We start from the raw sequence: 15253 nt of genomic DNA, 5'->3' as shown, positions 1-15253 counted from the left end.
TCCGGCTCCGGCAGGAGCGTCGACAAAGCAAACCGTTGATCGCTTGATGGTGCCTGCTTGTGCAGGGTAGTCCCTCTGACCACAAGGGAGATTCTTCAGTCTTCTATGTTGAGTAGGATGTTGAAGGTCCAGAGTTTCGTATCAGAGTTTCAGTCAGGATAAATCTAAAGTCTTGGGACTCAGCTCCTACCTATATACCAAATCTAGGGCCTGGGTTACCTGCTAGGTCCCCCCTATGGGTGGGACCCAGGAAAGGGGTGGTTACACCCCTTTCCCTTTGTCCAGTTTCACGCCAGAGCTGGGGCTGGAGTGTCCCAGCACCGGTTTGAACTGGACTATGCATGGGACACCTTGTGTGCCCCACGCAGTGTCTCATTTCATTCAGCCCTCCCTGCCCCAATACACTATAGCCTGTCTGGGGTGGTGCTAGCACCTCCCTGTGACAGTGTGGAAAAGTAAATTTTGCCATGTTCTGTGTCCCTACGTGTTCCCCATCTTATGTTATGTGTGCATGATTAATATGCATATGTATTCCCCATGTTTGATTAAAGACGCAATTACAGTTGTGTCCATCTCTAGTATGCCAGTTTCCAGTTCTCGTGAAAGCTACGAGTATTAGGCCTATATAAAGTTACGTTGCCACGTTTCTCAGTGTGCACGTTATTTCATCGAAAAGTCCCCGTTTCTAGGCCTCAAAAGGGCCCGGACACCAGATTCAGCTCCTGTCTCCTGAGCCCTCGCTGAGGAGCGATACAGCCCCCACCTGTATTCCTGACCCTTCACTTACTTCCTGCCTCACAGTGCCCGGCTCGGCCTGGCCCTGCCTCTCAGTCTGCCAAGAGTATGTTATGATTCTAGTTATCAGTCCAGCCCTCCTTTTCTGCATTCCTAAGTTACTGAATCGCATCAATAGTTTCAGTCATGGTCTAGCCTTTACGTCTCCATGTAAGAGAAATACTGTATTAATGGTCATTTAATATTCTTCAACACGCACTACATGTAGAATAATGCATGCACCAGTCTTAGAGTCTGTTAGCCTTTACCCCGATAACTTTTGGATTCTATCAACATGTTCTCTAAACATCAGATACTAGATAGTGTTTAGGTACATGTCGCCCTGACTCTCCAGACTTCAGTCTCTGCTCCTAGAGCAGAAGTCATAGCCCCCAGCTTCTCCTAGTAACACGTCATTGTCAGTTTGCGCGCATCACTAGGTTAGAGGTCCCGGCTCCTTAGGTAGCCCCCTCCATGTTTCCGCCCCATTTATGACATATTCTGTTACGTTTACATCACATGTCTATGTACACGCCTCCTGTTACACCTACTTTCACCCTTATCTTTCGCGACTGTTATTGACCACACCCACTGCTCCGCCTATTGTATGTATTGTAATGAAATTGTTTTAGTATATATACTTGTGCACTGTTATTAAATGTTACGCCTATACGCCAACACCGATCCTGCCCCCGGCAGCGCTGCCATCCTATTCCTGTGCAGGTTGTCCTGTTCCTGTCCTTATGCTGTATTAAACCTGCAAACTCCTACTACCTCGAATCTTGACTCTTATTTATTGAGCTATCTGTTATTACTATGTCCAGTCAAAAATAGATCCGGTATTATTTATTTATATACCACATAATGGCGCCTGAACAGGGACTTGCCCTTTCCCCACGCGCCGGTGAAGCCACGTATGCCCCCTGACCCTCTGCAGCCGTGACGGAACCATACCGTGCACGTGCAGATATTTCTGCTTCAAGTATCCCTCAGGCCCACGGAGGAGACGGAGGTTGCGGTCCAGCATCCAGACGAGGCGGTGGAGGAACGCGGCGAGTCCCGACCAGAGCCCAAGCCGAGAGTCCAAGGTCCGAGGTATCCGGAGGCCCACCCGTAACAGAAGTCCGAAGTCCGTGTCCGTCCGGCGTCGAAGCAGTCCAGTCTAGTCCGAGGCCTTCCGTTCTTGCTGCCCGGTGAGTACCGTTGCTGGGGTAGTATCTAGACAGGGTCAATCTAATTGTCTCTGGTCCGTGGGTTTGGGGTACACAGATCCAACACGAAGTGTCCACTTAGGTGGATGCGGGTCCTGACGTGTCTCTTTATGAGACCGGTAAGTTTCGTACTGTTTTAGCAGTGCATCTAGTTTCTGTTCTAGTCCGTTCTGTTCTCGAGAAAATTCATGTATTCTGTTTTCAGTATTCCAGGTAATATTTTGTCAAAACTGTTATTCTAAATGTCATTCATGTATTTTAATGTCGTGGTATGAAAGTGGTGTAATTATCGTGTTCATTGTGTATTGTATTGTGTCTAGATTACAGTTCAGTCATGCCTTTGTTTTCCAAACTACGTCAGTTAAAAACAAGAAAAGGTCTGTTAGAAGAAGCAGTTCCTGTCCCGCCTAGGGACAGTCCAGGTCACTTTATGTATCAGAAGCATGGCATAAGTGCCATATTGTATCTAGATTTATGGGTAGAGTACACCAAAGAGTTAGAAGAAAAGTATAGATGGCCCGTATCAGGTACGTGGGATGCCGAGTGCATCATGCGAGTAGAAGAAGCATTATGGAAAAAGAAAGCCAGACAGTCACAGAAAGATGCCATCGAGTTATGGCGCAAAGAATCTCATAAAAGAACAGAAAAAGAAATCAGAAAGTCAGAATTAAGTAGAGAATCCTTAGAAAGAGCCCAGGAAAGGGAACTAATCGAGATAGGTGAACGAGTTAAAACCGAACAGTCAGACAGACAGAGGAATGCCCTTATTAAGGGTATGTACCCTCTTCTTGCCGAGGGCTTGCCAAAAGCAACCCTGGAAGCACCATGTAATTTTCCGCCACCATTAGTTCCGACCAAGTTACGTCACAAACCGACCGCAGCTGATATTTTTCTCTCGTCCTATTTGGACGACACAGTCCCAGAATATGCAAATCCTGTTCCACCAGCTCCTGTAAATAATGTAAATCCTGCTCCTCCAGTCACCGGGGCACCTGTTGCAGTACCTGCTACGGTACCCCCGGTCCAGCCCGTAGTACAAATTCCTGCCACATCAGTCACTTTGCCAGCACGAAGAGTATCAGTCGACGATTCCAGTATAGGGGCCGCGGGAGGAGGTCCTCCTGGTACCCCGCCGCCAAGTAGACGTTTAGGAGCAGTCGAGTTACATGAACGTGCGTTACAGCGTACGCCTAAATATAAGTCCATTGCAGAAATCAGGCGACTTCTTACTGAATGCTGTTATGATCCAGTCCCAGGCGAGGATAGTATGGTTATATATTCCGTACGTGTAAGGCAGGTGTCCGAGTATTTGGTCACCCTACCGAATATGAAAGAAGATCTAGACAGAATGTATCGTTTCATTCGTACAGGACAAGATCCAGAAAGTATTGCTGAAGTCATGTCTCTCAGGAAAGCTGAGATCCAGTTTATGCTATTAAAGTTTCTGATCAATTGTTTAATACGGGAACAAGATTCCCCGACTAAAGATCCGACCGAAATGGGAATTCTGACAAAGTGGAGTGATAATATAGCCGAGGGTAAGCACAAGACCCTCAATAGTATAGAGAGTATGTACAAGAAAATACGTAAAGAAATAATAAGGTTACACGAACAACGCAAAGAAGCACAAGTAAGCGAGAAAGAAAATGACTCTTCTACTGAAGAGGTAGACGACGAGAATACCGCCAGAATAGCGTATGTAGGTAAATCTAGATTTCCAGACCGACATTCACGCCTGGAACACAAGAAAGTCTTTCATCTTCCAGCACCAGAACAAGGTCCCCTAGAACAAGTATTTCAAGCTACCGATCAAATTCTGAAATCACGAATCGGTTATAGTGAGTTAAGTACTATGCATGAACAAGAACTAGCCCGATCAGCAGTCCGATGGATTACTGATTCTACCACTTTTCCAGACGAAATAGTGGCACAAATGTTTCTGAAACTGCCCCCAGCCGAGCAGCGACTGGTGGGTATGTATATGATCCAGCACCTCATTACACTGTATGAGGGTCAACATTCTGACCCAGGTCCATTACATGATGTCCTGAACGAGTTACTCCAGTATAGATGGAAAGGTTTAGGTACTGATTTAATTAGTGTCATTCTAGAACAGCGCCACAAATACAGAACGTTTTTGAACCCGCATTTTGTTCATGTCTCACCTCCAGAAAGTAAACCGTTTTACATAGATAGACAGAATCCGTTACGAGAAGTACACCCAGTCAGGACAGCAGATGGTGAAATGCAACGAGTATTTGTTTACACCCCGATTACAAAGATGGAACTCTTAGAGATGAAGAAATTAATTCCCTGTCACGACAAAGATCCAGCAGGGTTCCACCGAGAGTTAAAGGACATGCTCCGTATGGGAGAATATACGTATCCAGATATTATTAAAATGCTAAAGGTCCTGTTGCCCGCAGGGGTATACGAAAAACTCAAGGAAAAAGAATGGGAGGTGGGAGAGAAAAAGATCGATTGGGCAGTCCTAGAAGCTGAAGATAAGATACGAGTACCAGGTACCGGTCTTGGAGAGAAATGTAAAGAATTACCAGAACTGTTAATACAAGTTTTGCCCAGATTGTTAGCCACTAAAAAGGAAGACTGGGATGCAATCTCAGCCTGTAAACAGAAACAAGATGAAGACACTAGTGATTTTTATTCTAGATTTGAAAAATGTTTCATAATAAACAGTGGATTGAAGACGAGTAGCGAGTCATACCCTCATCTTTTTGTTACTAAATTAGTCGAGAATTCAAGTCCACAAGTTAAGAATCGAGTTTTGAAAGTCGAAAGTACATGGCAAGCTAGTACCCCGTCCCAGATGTTACAGATGCTCCAGTATCATCAGAATAGAATCAGAGAAGAGCAAGAACACGAGAGAAAACGTATGAAAGACACGAAAATGAAAGTACTAGTTGCACAATCTGTTCCTCAAGACAGTCAGAAGAGGGGTCCGAATCAAGCCAGTCATCCTACAGCTCCCGTTAAAGGGACCTGCAATTATTGTAAACAGCCAGGTCATTTTATAAACGAGTGTGCAGTTCTGAAACATAATATAGCTACTGGTAAAACTAAAGAAAGACCACGTCCGCCTAGACAAGAACAAGTTTCACAGACTTCTCAGCCACAGAATGCACAACAGACAGTTCCAGCACCGCAGCCTATTGCTGCAACACAGCATGTTACACAGCAGATGTACCAGTATGCTCAGACAGAGTATCCAGAGTACCAACAGTACTCATGAAACAGCCTAGAGAGGGAGGTAGGCTTGCCTCTCATCGAGATTCCTGTAGATCAAGAAGGTCCCTATGTTCATAGTCAGGTACTAGGGAAAGACAGAAAGTTTCTGATTGATACAGGGGCAAGTAGGACTACCATAAGTCACGCCGAAGTTCCAGGGGCTCCGCTCTCAGGCTCTAGAAATGTTTCCCTTGGATTTTCAGGAAAGCCTATTGTAAACGAGATATCTAAGCCAGTTACTTTAGAAGTGGGTCTATTGTCCCGCACTACTGATCTATTACTTACGAAGTCATGTCCAGAAAATTTGTTAGGCATTAAGACACTGAAAGAATTAGGTGCAGTTATTTGCTGTTCCCCCGAGGGAATACGTTTGTTCTTACGTGACTTCAAGGGTCACTATGTATTACGAGATTTTGATCCAAGATTGTCTAATGTTCCGCAGCATCTATGGGCGCAAGGTCCAACTGACGTTGGCTTCATGCAAATCACACCCCATCGTGTGACTCTCAAGCCAGGTGTAGTGTTACCACGAATCAGACAGTACAGATTACCACCTGAGGCTGTAGCAGCCTTATCCAAAATTATTGACGAGCTCATGGCTCAAGGAGTAGTTGTAGAAACTGACTCCAATGTATGTAATTCTCCGATCATTCCAGTCATGAAACGTACTGATCCAAATGCACCCCCAGTATATCGATTAGTGATTGACCTTCGAGAACTCAATAAATGTATTATTCCCCAGTACCCAGTTGTCCCAGATATCTCTTCCCTATTGACAGCCATTGATTCCGAAGCCTCATTTTTCACAGTCATAGACCTCAAGAACGCATTTTTCAGTGTCCCCATTCATCCAGACAGCCAGTTTCTTTTCGGATTTTGTTTAAATGGAAGGAGCTATAAATTTACACGAGCTCCTCAAGGTTTCACAGAAAGTCCTAGTATTTATAGTCAAGCACTTAAGAGACAACTAGACAACATTCACATGCCAGCTGACACTGCCCTGCTCCAGTATGTCGATGATCTACTGATCACAGCCCGTTCTGAACGTGCTTGCGAGCGAGCATCACTTACAGTCTTGTATTTCCTTGCCGAGATGGGGCACAAGGTGTCCCCTTCAAAGCTTCAATTCTGTGTCCAGCAAGTGATCTACTTAGGCCACTTACTGTCCAAGTGGGGTAGGCAGTTGACACCCGACCGTATCCAGTTAATAGCGAGTCTTCCTCAGCCCAAGACCCAGAAGGAGGTACGTGCTTTTATCGGCCTTACTTCTTATTGCAGACAATGGATTCCTCAGTATGCATTTCTAGCCAAACCACTGATACAGTTAACGACACAGGAGGCAGCCGTATCGACTGTCCTCCCTTGGACATCTGAACATACACTTAGTTTCAATGAGTTAAAGAGAGCTTTATGCCAAGCTCCTGTTTTAGCTACACCAAACTACAGTAAGCCTTTTACACTTTTTGTCACAGAACGTGATGGTACAGCATTATCTGTTCTCACACAAGATCAAGCAGGACAATACAAGCCCTGTGCTTATTTTTCGAGCACATTAGATCCAGTAGCCCAGGCTCTGCCTGCGTGCCTCAAGTCAGTTGCAGCCACAGCACTAGCTATCAGACAAAGTGATTCCATAGTATTAGGACACTCCTTGACAGTACAAGTTCCACACTCTGTGGAAGTTCTTTTAAACCGAACACAGACTCAGCACTTGACGATTGCACGTTTAACAGGTTATGAACTGACACTGTTCCAGCCACACATAGAAATCAGACGCTGCAACGTTCTAAATCCTGCTACACTGTTACCGTCAGTTATTTCGAATCCTGCCACACACGACTGTGTGGAAGTAGTTAATACTATGACTAAGCCAAGACAAGATCTGACAGATATTCCATTACCAGATCCTGACCTGACACTTTATGTGGATGGTTCATGTATGAAAACAAGTACAGGAGAACTAGTAGCCGCGTATGCAGTGACTACTGACACTGAAGTTATAGAAACACACCGTATTGACACCCTGTCTGCTCAAGCAGCAGAGCTAGTTGCTCTGACACAAGCCTGCATACACGCCAAGAACCTGAAAGTTAATGTTTACACAGATTCACGCTACGCATTCGGAGTTGTACACGACTTCGGAGTGCTCTGGCAGGAGAGAGGTTTCATGACTTCTCATGGAACCAAGATTCAGCATGGTCTCCTTATTCAAGCTCTGTTAGATGCAATACATTTACCGACATCTATTGCCATCATGAAATGCAAAGCACATACGAAAGTTACTGACATTATTTCTCAAGGTAATGATCTAGCAGATCGAACAGCCAAGCTTACAGTACAGACTCCAGACATGTCAGTTAATCCGACACAGACACATACTCCAGAACAGACTACTTGTATGACAGTTAAGGACCCTACTCAAGATGTCATAGATATCCAGTTACATGCTACTCCTGAAGAAATCAAGAAATGGTCCGAACAAGGAGGGGTCCAGACAGATCAGGGATGGGTAACGAAGGGAAAAGCCACATGGTTTCTCCCCGACTCAATGGTTCAAGTCATTATTAATACCGCACATAGTCCAGCACACTTAGGAGAAAAAGCTATGTTAGACAGTATCCAGAACATTTGGTTTAACAAGCACTTACGAGCTGCAGCCAAGCAGAAAGTCCGTACCTGTATGATATGTTGCCAGTTTAATCCAGGTAAAAGTGTCCCGGTGGAACAAGGTGGATTCCAACCCCCTGACCACCCTTTTGAGGTCCTCCAGATGGATTATATTCAGATGGAGCGATGTCGAGGTCTCAAGTATGTCCTTGTAGTTGTATTCGCTTTGTCCAGGTGGACAGAAGCATATCCAGTCCCAGATTACACAGCCGCGACCACTGCCAAGCAGTTGGTTCGTGAATATTTCCCCCGTTATGGACTCCCTAGGGTCGTATATTCTGATAACGGCCAGCCATTCTCATCTGAACTGATGAAACACGTTTCCCTTTTGTTAGGGTACCAGTGGAAGTTCCATTGTGTACGCCATCCTGAAGCAGCCGGTCTAGTAGAGAGACATAATCAGACCCTGAAAATACGTATTGCTAAAATCTGTCAAGAAAAAGGTGTAGATTGGCTAGTAGCTCTGCCAGTCGCTCTGTTTTATATGCGCATGGTCGCACATTCTAGATCAGGTCTGTCCCCGTACGAGGTCGTATTCGGCCGCCCCCCGAATATGTGGGGTACACCTAGACATCGAAGTATTACAGATGTTTCAAGTAATATGCTGACAGATTACCTAGCTTCCTTGATGTCTGCCCTACACTCTTGTCGTTCACAGGTTGCCGCCGCATTTCCAGACAATACCGAGGTGGCACCGCATGAAATCGTTCCCGGAAATCTGGTTCTTGTAAGGAACTTTGATCGTTCAAGTCCGCTGGAGCCCCGCTGGAAGGAGCCCAAGCAAGTCCTCCTGGCCACCCGTACTGCCGTCAAGTTGGAAGGCAGGAAGGGCTGGGTGCATTTGTCGCATGTAAAGAAGTTTTATGGACTAAAGACTGTTTCCAAGAACAATTCCGAGGATTTTAAAGACTGCCAAAATACTATTCTCAAGGACTGTCCCGCAAATGACATTGATACTAAGCCCTCCCCGTTAGAGAAAACTCCGCAGCAGGAGTATAAGTTAAAATTAAGGTCTAGTAAAATAAGTCAGCCAGTTTGATTGTCTAAGTCCTCCCCTAGGTGAAACGGTTAGACCGGTTTCTGACATGTATAAAATAGACCCCCATGGAGAGAGAGTTAGTGAGAACTCTAAAAGTTGCATTATTATTTTATGTTTTCTGCTTTATCTCAGCCTTATGATTACCTGCATAAGTTATGCATTGTATTTATATTTTCCAGTTTTTCATGTAAATAAGTCTTCTAATACTACAGTAGAGCATACGTTTAGTGATCTGCCTCCTCATGAACTATCTTATCGTCTTGCTATGCGAAATAATTCCTTTATCCGCATGTTACATTATTCACACCAGACCAGCAATGCCACTAATTGTTGGGTGTGTGGTCGACTCCCCCCTTTCCAGACACCGAAGGGAGTTCTGCCACTGTTTCCTTATCCATTTTCACATAACGGTTCATGTGGAGCATGGTCCACGTTAACGTCATCCTCAAATGATATGTCCTTTCTGAACAGTACATGTTTTCCAGACAAGCAAGGTCTTCCCCACAGAACAGGGTTAGATCTAGAAAATGAAGTTTATAATTTAGGTAATTATTCTTCGAATTTCATGGTCCTGAATGTTCAGTCTGATTCTACTCCAGACTTACCTGCTATTTCAGTATTACCAGTCAAAGGCGAATTATGTGTCAGAAATAATGGTTCCGTACATGTAGGACATAGTGATTGTACTACTATTGTCAAGTATAGTGACAGTGGGAACTCTATTTTCAAAGCTTCACGTCATTCTTATTTTGTTTGTGGTCAGACAGCATATGTTCGTTTGCCCCTCGATTGGGAGGGTACCTGTTACATTGCATTCCTACTGCCACCAGTTTTTCTAGCCCCACCTGACTATCATAGGAACTCCCACCTAGTACATACTAGACACAAGAGAGACCTCCCGATTGTCGATTATACTGAAACTGCTCTAGAGCAATACATAGATATCAATAAAGGTGTCTTCCCCTACTTAGGTACTGTCGTGAATAGTAAACTGATACGTAGATTAACCAGAACACTTGAAGCAGTAGTAATTGAGACTACCTCTGCTCTAGGTAACTTAACCGAAGAGCAATCCTTTATGAGAATTGTCGTGCTCCAGAATCGTCTCGTCCTTGACGTCATACTGGCCGATAGAGGAGGAGCATGTAGAGTCATCGGATCTAGTTGCTGCATTTTCATTCCTAATAACGCGCCGTCTGTTTATTCAGCTATAACCAGACTCCATAAAATTGCCCATCTGTTACACCAAAATCCAGGCACCTGGACATGGTCCGGTTGGTTCTGGAATATAATTTCTGCCTGGGGATGGAAAGTATTGTCATTCCTAGGTATAGCAGTAATGATCATATTCAGTTGCTGCCTCTGTATACAATGTGGCCCTGCGATTTGCGGCATTTGTGCTACCTCTTGTATTCCTAGTTCCAAGTCCCGTTCTAAATCCAGTTCCAAGCCAATTCGAGACGAGCAAATGATGCTATATGAAATGATAGATGGTATCATGAATATAGATGTTTCCTGATGGAAACGTAGTGACAAGGAGGGAATGTGGAAAAGTAAATTTTGCCATGTTCTGTGTCCCTACGTGTTCCCCATCTTATGTTATGTGTGCATGATTAATATGCATATGTATTCCCCATGTTTGATTAAAGACGCAATTACAGTTGTGTCCATCTCTAGTATGCCAGTTTCCAGTTCTCGTGAAAGCTACGAGTATTAGGCCTATATAAAGTTACGTTGCCACGTTTCTCAGTGTGCACGTTATTTCATCGAAAAGTCCCCGTTTCTAGGCCTCAAAAGGGCCCGGACACCAGATTCAGCTCCTGTCTCCTGAGCCCTCGCTGAGGAGCGATACAGCCCCCACCTGTATTCCTGACCCTTCACTTACTTCCTGCCTCACAGTGCCCGGCTCGGCCTGGCCCTGCCTCTCAGTCTGCCAAGAGTATGTTATGATTCTAGTTATCAGTCCAGCCCTCCTTTTCTGCATTCCTAAGTTACTGAATCGCATCAATAGTTTCAGTCATGGTCTAGCCTTTACGTCTCCATGTAAGAGAAATACTGTATTAATGGTCATTTAATATTCTTCAACACGCACTACATGTAGAATAATGCATGCACCAGTCTTAGAGTCTGTTAGCCTTTACCCCGATAACTTTTGGATTCTATCAACATGTTCTCTAAACATCAGATACTAGATAGTGTTTAGGTACATGTCGCCCTGACTCTCCAGACTTCAGTCTCTGCTCCTAGCGCAGAAGTCATAGCCCCCAGCTTCTCCTAGTAACACGTCATTGTCAGTTTGCGCGCATCACTAGGTTAGAGGTCCCGGCTCCTTAGGTAGCCCCCTCCATGTTTCCGCCCCATTTATGACATATTCTGTTACGTTTACATCACATGTCTATGTACACGCCTCCTGTTACACCTACTTTCACCCTTATCTTTCGCGACTGTTATTGACCACACCCACTGCTCCGCCTATTGTATGTATTGTAATGAAATTGTTTTAGTATATATACTTGTGCACTGTTATTAAATGTTACGCCTATACGCCAACACCGATCCTGCCCCCGGCAGCGCTGCCATCCTATTCCTGTGCAGGTTGTCCTGTTCCTGTCCTTATGCTGTATTAAACCTGCAAACTCCTACTACCTCGAATCTTGACTCTTATTTATTGAGCTATCTGTTATTACTATGTCCAGTCAAAAATAGATCCGGTATTATTTATTTATATACCACAACAGGAAACCTATTGTCCAAGCCTCCCTCGCTGGAAGTACTCCCAGCAGCAGGAGGTCAGACTTGTGTCTGTGGCAGCAGCATCCATTTTGTGATGCTGAGGCTCTGGTTAACTTTAACCGGGATTAATGGAAGTAACATGTCTTCTCCATAACTGGCGAGGGGGTAGTATTCCAAAGCGTATGACACCTTACACGACATGTTTTGATAAAGTCAAACCAAAGTTAGCATTTAACCGCGAGGTTCATAATGCACTTATGAGTATATGGTATGGCAATATCCTAGAACAGCTATAGGGACATGGTTCCGAAAGCTGCAGACAGGTTCAGCTCATTCTAGAGCACCATCTCACATAAAACCAAGCACTCTGCCTCCAGGATTGTTATGGCCTGCCATAGGAGTGACTTATAGGTGCATATGTGTCTAGATGTAAGGTTAGATATAGGTATACTATATATAAGCAAGGGGTGACTACACGACCTTACCCGGGCTGAGTGATCAGCCAGTTGTGTCAGTTTGGATGGCCAGCCAGGGGTGGCAAAAGATATGCTGCAGCCCCTGGTAGGCCTTGGGTGCACCTATGCCCTGGGTACCTATGGTACACTGTACAGGGACTCATAAGAGTGACCCAATTCCCAATAGGTGATGTACCTAAAGTACATGGTGTGAACTTAGAGAGAGAACAGCAGGGCTGTGGGTCTGATTAACAGGCCCACAGCCATATTAAGTCGAAAACCAGTGAAGCAAAAAGTACAAAAATGGGATGACCATAGGAAAGCAGACCCTACTCTCCTACACTTAGGATTTACAGAGCAGGTCCAGTCCTTCTCGCTTTTAGGCAAAAAGCAGCAGGCAGCAGGTCAACACAGCAAAGCAGGTAGAAAAGTGACAGTCTCTCCTACAGCACAGCAATCAGCAGGCAACAGAGGAACACAGCAAGGCAGTTAGCAATGTTGCAGTCTGTCATACAGCACAGCAGCTCTTCTTCCTAGCAGATTGCCTTTAGTTCCAGCAGTTGATGCAGAGGTCTGACCTGGGACCTGGGCTCAATTTCCTTGGACCTGATAATTCTCACCTCGGTGCCTATTCTAATCATGAGTCCCACTCTGCAACTCTGGGCAATAGCTTGCTTAATCTCCACAACGGCCCTAACAGCGCTGGGATGCCTGGCTTCACCTTGGGGGTGTCCAGGAGTGGGCATTTCACAGGGAAAAGCCAGGATGGGTTCCACAGCGGTATGCGTGCAGCGCCAAGACACCTCAGGGTATAAGTGCGATATACAAGTACAAATTCATTTCATTTCATTTTAACCTTTAACGTAGTGAGACTTCAAAGAAAGGTCTTTGAAGTGCACAAGACTCTGTCCTTCTCTGCCCTGGCTCCACACTCACTACAGCTGGGTATGCAACCCTGTGTGTGGGGAGAGGACACATCCTTTCAGGTGGAAGAGTCAGCCCCTCCCCTTCATCCTGCTCAGGCAGACCCATCAACATGCAGATGACCACTCAGGCACCCCTACCCTTCCTTTGTGTGTGGCTCTCTATAAGGAATGCAGGAAGCCAGCTGTCATGCACCGCAGACATGTATTCCAGAGACAAGCAGAAGTTGATTTTTCTAAGAAAGTGGCAGCTTTCTAAAAGTGCAAAAACAACAATTGATGGACAGAATGCAGAACAATGTCATACATTCACCCCAGTACAGAGATCTGGGCCTAAATCCATTGTTTTTTTGCACTCCACACCACCCCAGTTCAGACATGGCCATATGCAAATCAGCCTTGACCCTGTGCCTCATGCGAACAGTCCAGCCCGAACTGCCAAGCCATGTCTTCCATGGACCGGAATCAAACATCCTAGGACCGGTTTCTGGCTATCAGTCATCTTCAGCCAGGATAGTTGACTCCAGTGGTGTGGAAAGCACGGGACTCACGTCTGAGCATACCCGTCCCACTCGGGGTGACAAATGCAAAAACAACAATTGATGGACAGAATGCAGAACAATGTCATACATTCACCCCAGTACAGAGATCTGGGCCTAAATCCATCATTTTTTTGCACTCCACACCACCCCAGTTCAGACTAAAAGTGGTATTTTCAGAACGGCAATCTAAAAACAACTTCACTAAAAGATGTGTTTTTTAAAGTGTTAGTCTAGAGAACCAAATTTGGTTTTCCTTTCCTTTCACAATTGGAGGATTGTGGGAGGGCCGGGCAGACATACAAAGTGGAGGCTGGACATACTTCCGAATGTACACATTTATTTAGTACATTGTGCAAAGAAAAAAGGTGTTGACCAAGAGGGTAGTGGTTGACCACTCTATGATCAGTCTGTCTTGGTCTTCATTCATTCCACAGGATCCTTCTGTCAGGATGGCCCAACCCGGAGTCTCAAAGAAATGAGAAATAGCGGTAAGTATATGGTACGAAATGCTCCTTTCCTTTCTATTCATCACCACACCCGTAATTGTGCCTTTAAAACTGAGGCAGGTTTTTTTGGGAGAGGCTCTTGCCTGTGGATGAGGACAGCATGCACCTGTTTGGTTTGGGAATATCTGGCCCACAATCTGCCCCTGTTCCTACAGGCCTCAGACTTCCTCCCCTTGCTTTCAGGGCTTAGGATTCATGCCATGTTAACATCACCTGGAATCAAGGACTCGTGTCACCCAATGGTTTGTGTTAGTAGTTTAAGATTGCAAAGTCCAATGTGTCAGTATTTTAAGCATGGAAGGTCCGGTGTTCCAGTATTATCTCTGGGACACTTGTGTACTTCTCATTAACCAAAATGTGACCCCCGAAGCACCCACCCCTCTCTTCCCCCAAATAACCACACACCCTCCCCTCCGACACTCACCCACTTCGCTGCAACTCTCCTGAGATCATGCGACTCTCCAGCAGCCTCTGGCGGCGTACACCACTCCTCACTTCAGGTGTCAAGGGTCTTGTTTAGGCTGGCGGTACCTCACAGCATGTCGATTTCATTGGGTCGATCCTCGGTTTCTCCATCTTCCTCCTTTCAGCTTTTCTCCTCGCTGCCTCTCCTTCCTGCTGTTGCATCCATTTCTCCTCCTCCTCTCCTACAGGATTGGCCCTCAGTGATGGAAGCTCTGCCCCGCTGTCCAAAAGCATAGTAGTCCTTTGTTAGTGTTGTTGTCTGTTGTGTTTTCCCTGCTTTAATGCTCTCTCTCTTTCCGTTACAGGTGTACTGGTGGCGTCTGGAGTCGGCGATGTAGACTTAGGCACAAGTGCATGGTAATCAGGGGGCTCACAACCTATTTCCTCACAAAACTACACGTATAAAATGTTGCAAGGCAGATCCAAGGTTAATCCATGGGAGAGGTAGGTCTTGCAGTGATGAAACATGAGTTTAAGAGTATTTGACTACCAGGACATGTAAAACTTAAAAATACATGTCCTATCTTTTAAGTACACTGTGCCCTGCCCTTGGGCTGTTCAGTGCCTACACTATGGATGACTTATGTGTAATAAAAATGAAGGTTTGGGCCTGGCAAGTAGGTTAACTTGCCTGGGGCGACATGGCAGTTTAAAAATACACATACAGGCTGTGCAGTGGCAGGGCTGAGACA

Source organism: Lissotriton helveticus, chromosome 1_1 (assembly GCF_964261635.1).
Source record: "Lissotriton helveticus chromosome 1_1, aLisHel1.1, whole genome shotgun sequence".
In the NCBI taxonomy this organism is placed as follows: domain Eukaryota; kingdom Metazoa; phylum Chordata; class Amphibia; order Caudata; family Salamandridae; genus Lissotriton; species Lissotriton helveticus.
This window is presented reverse-complemented; position numbering follows the sequence as displayed.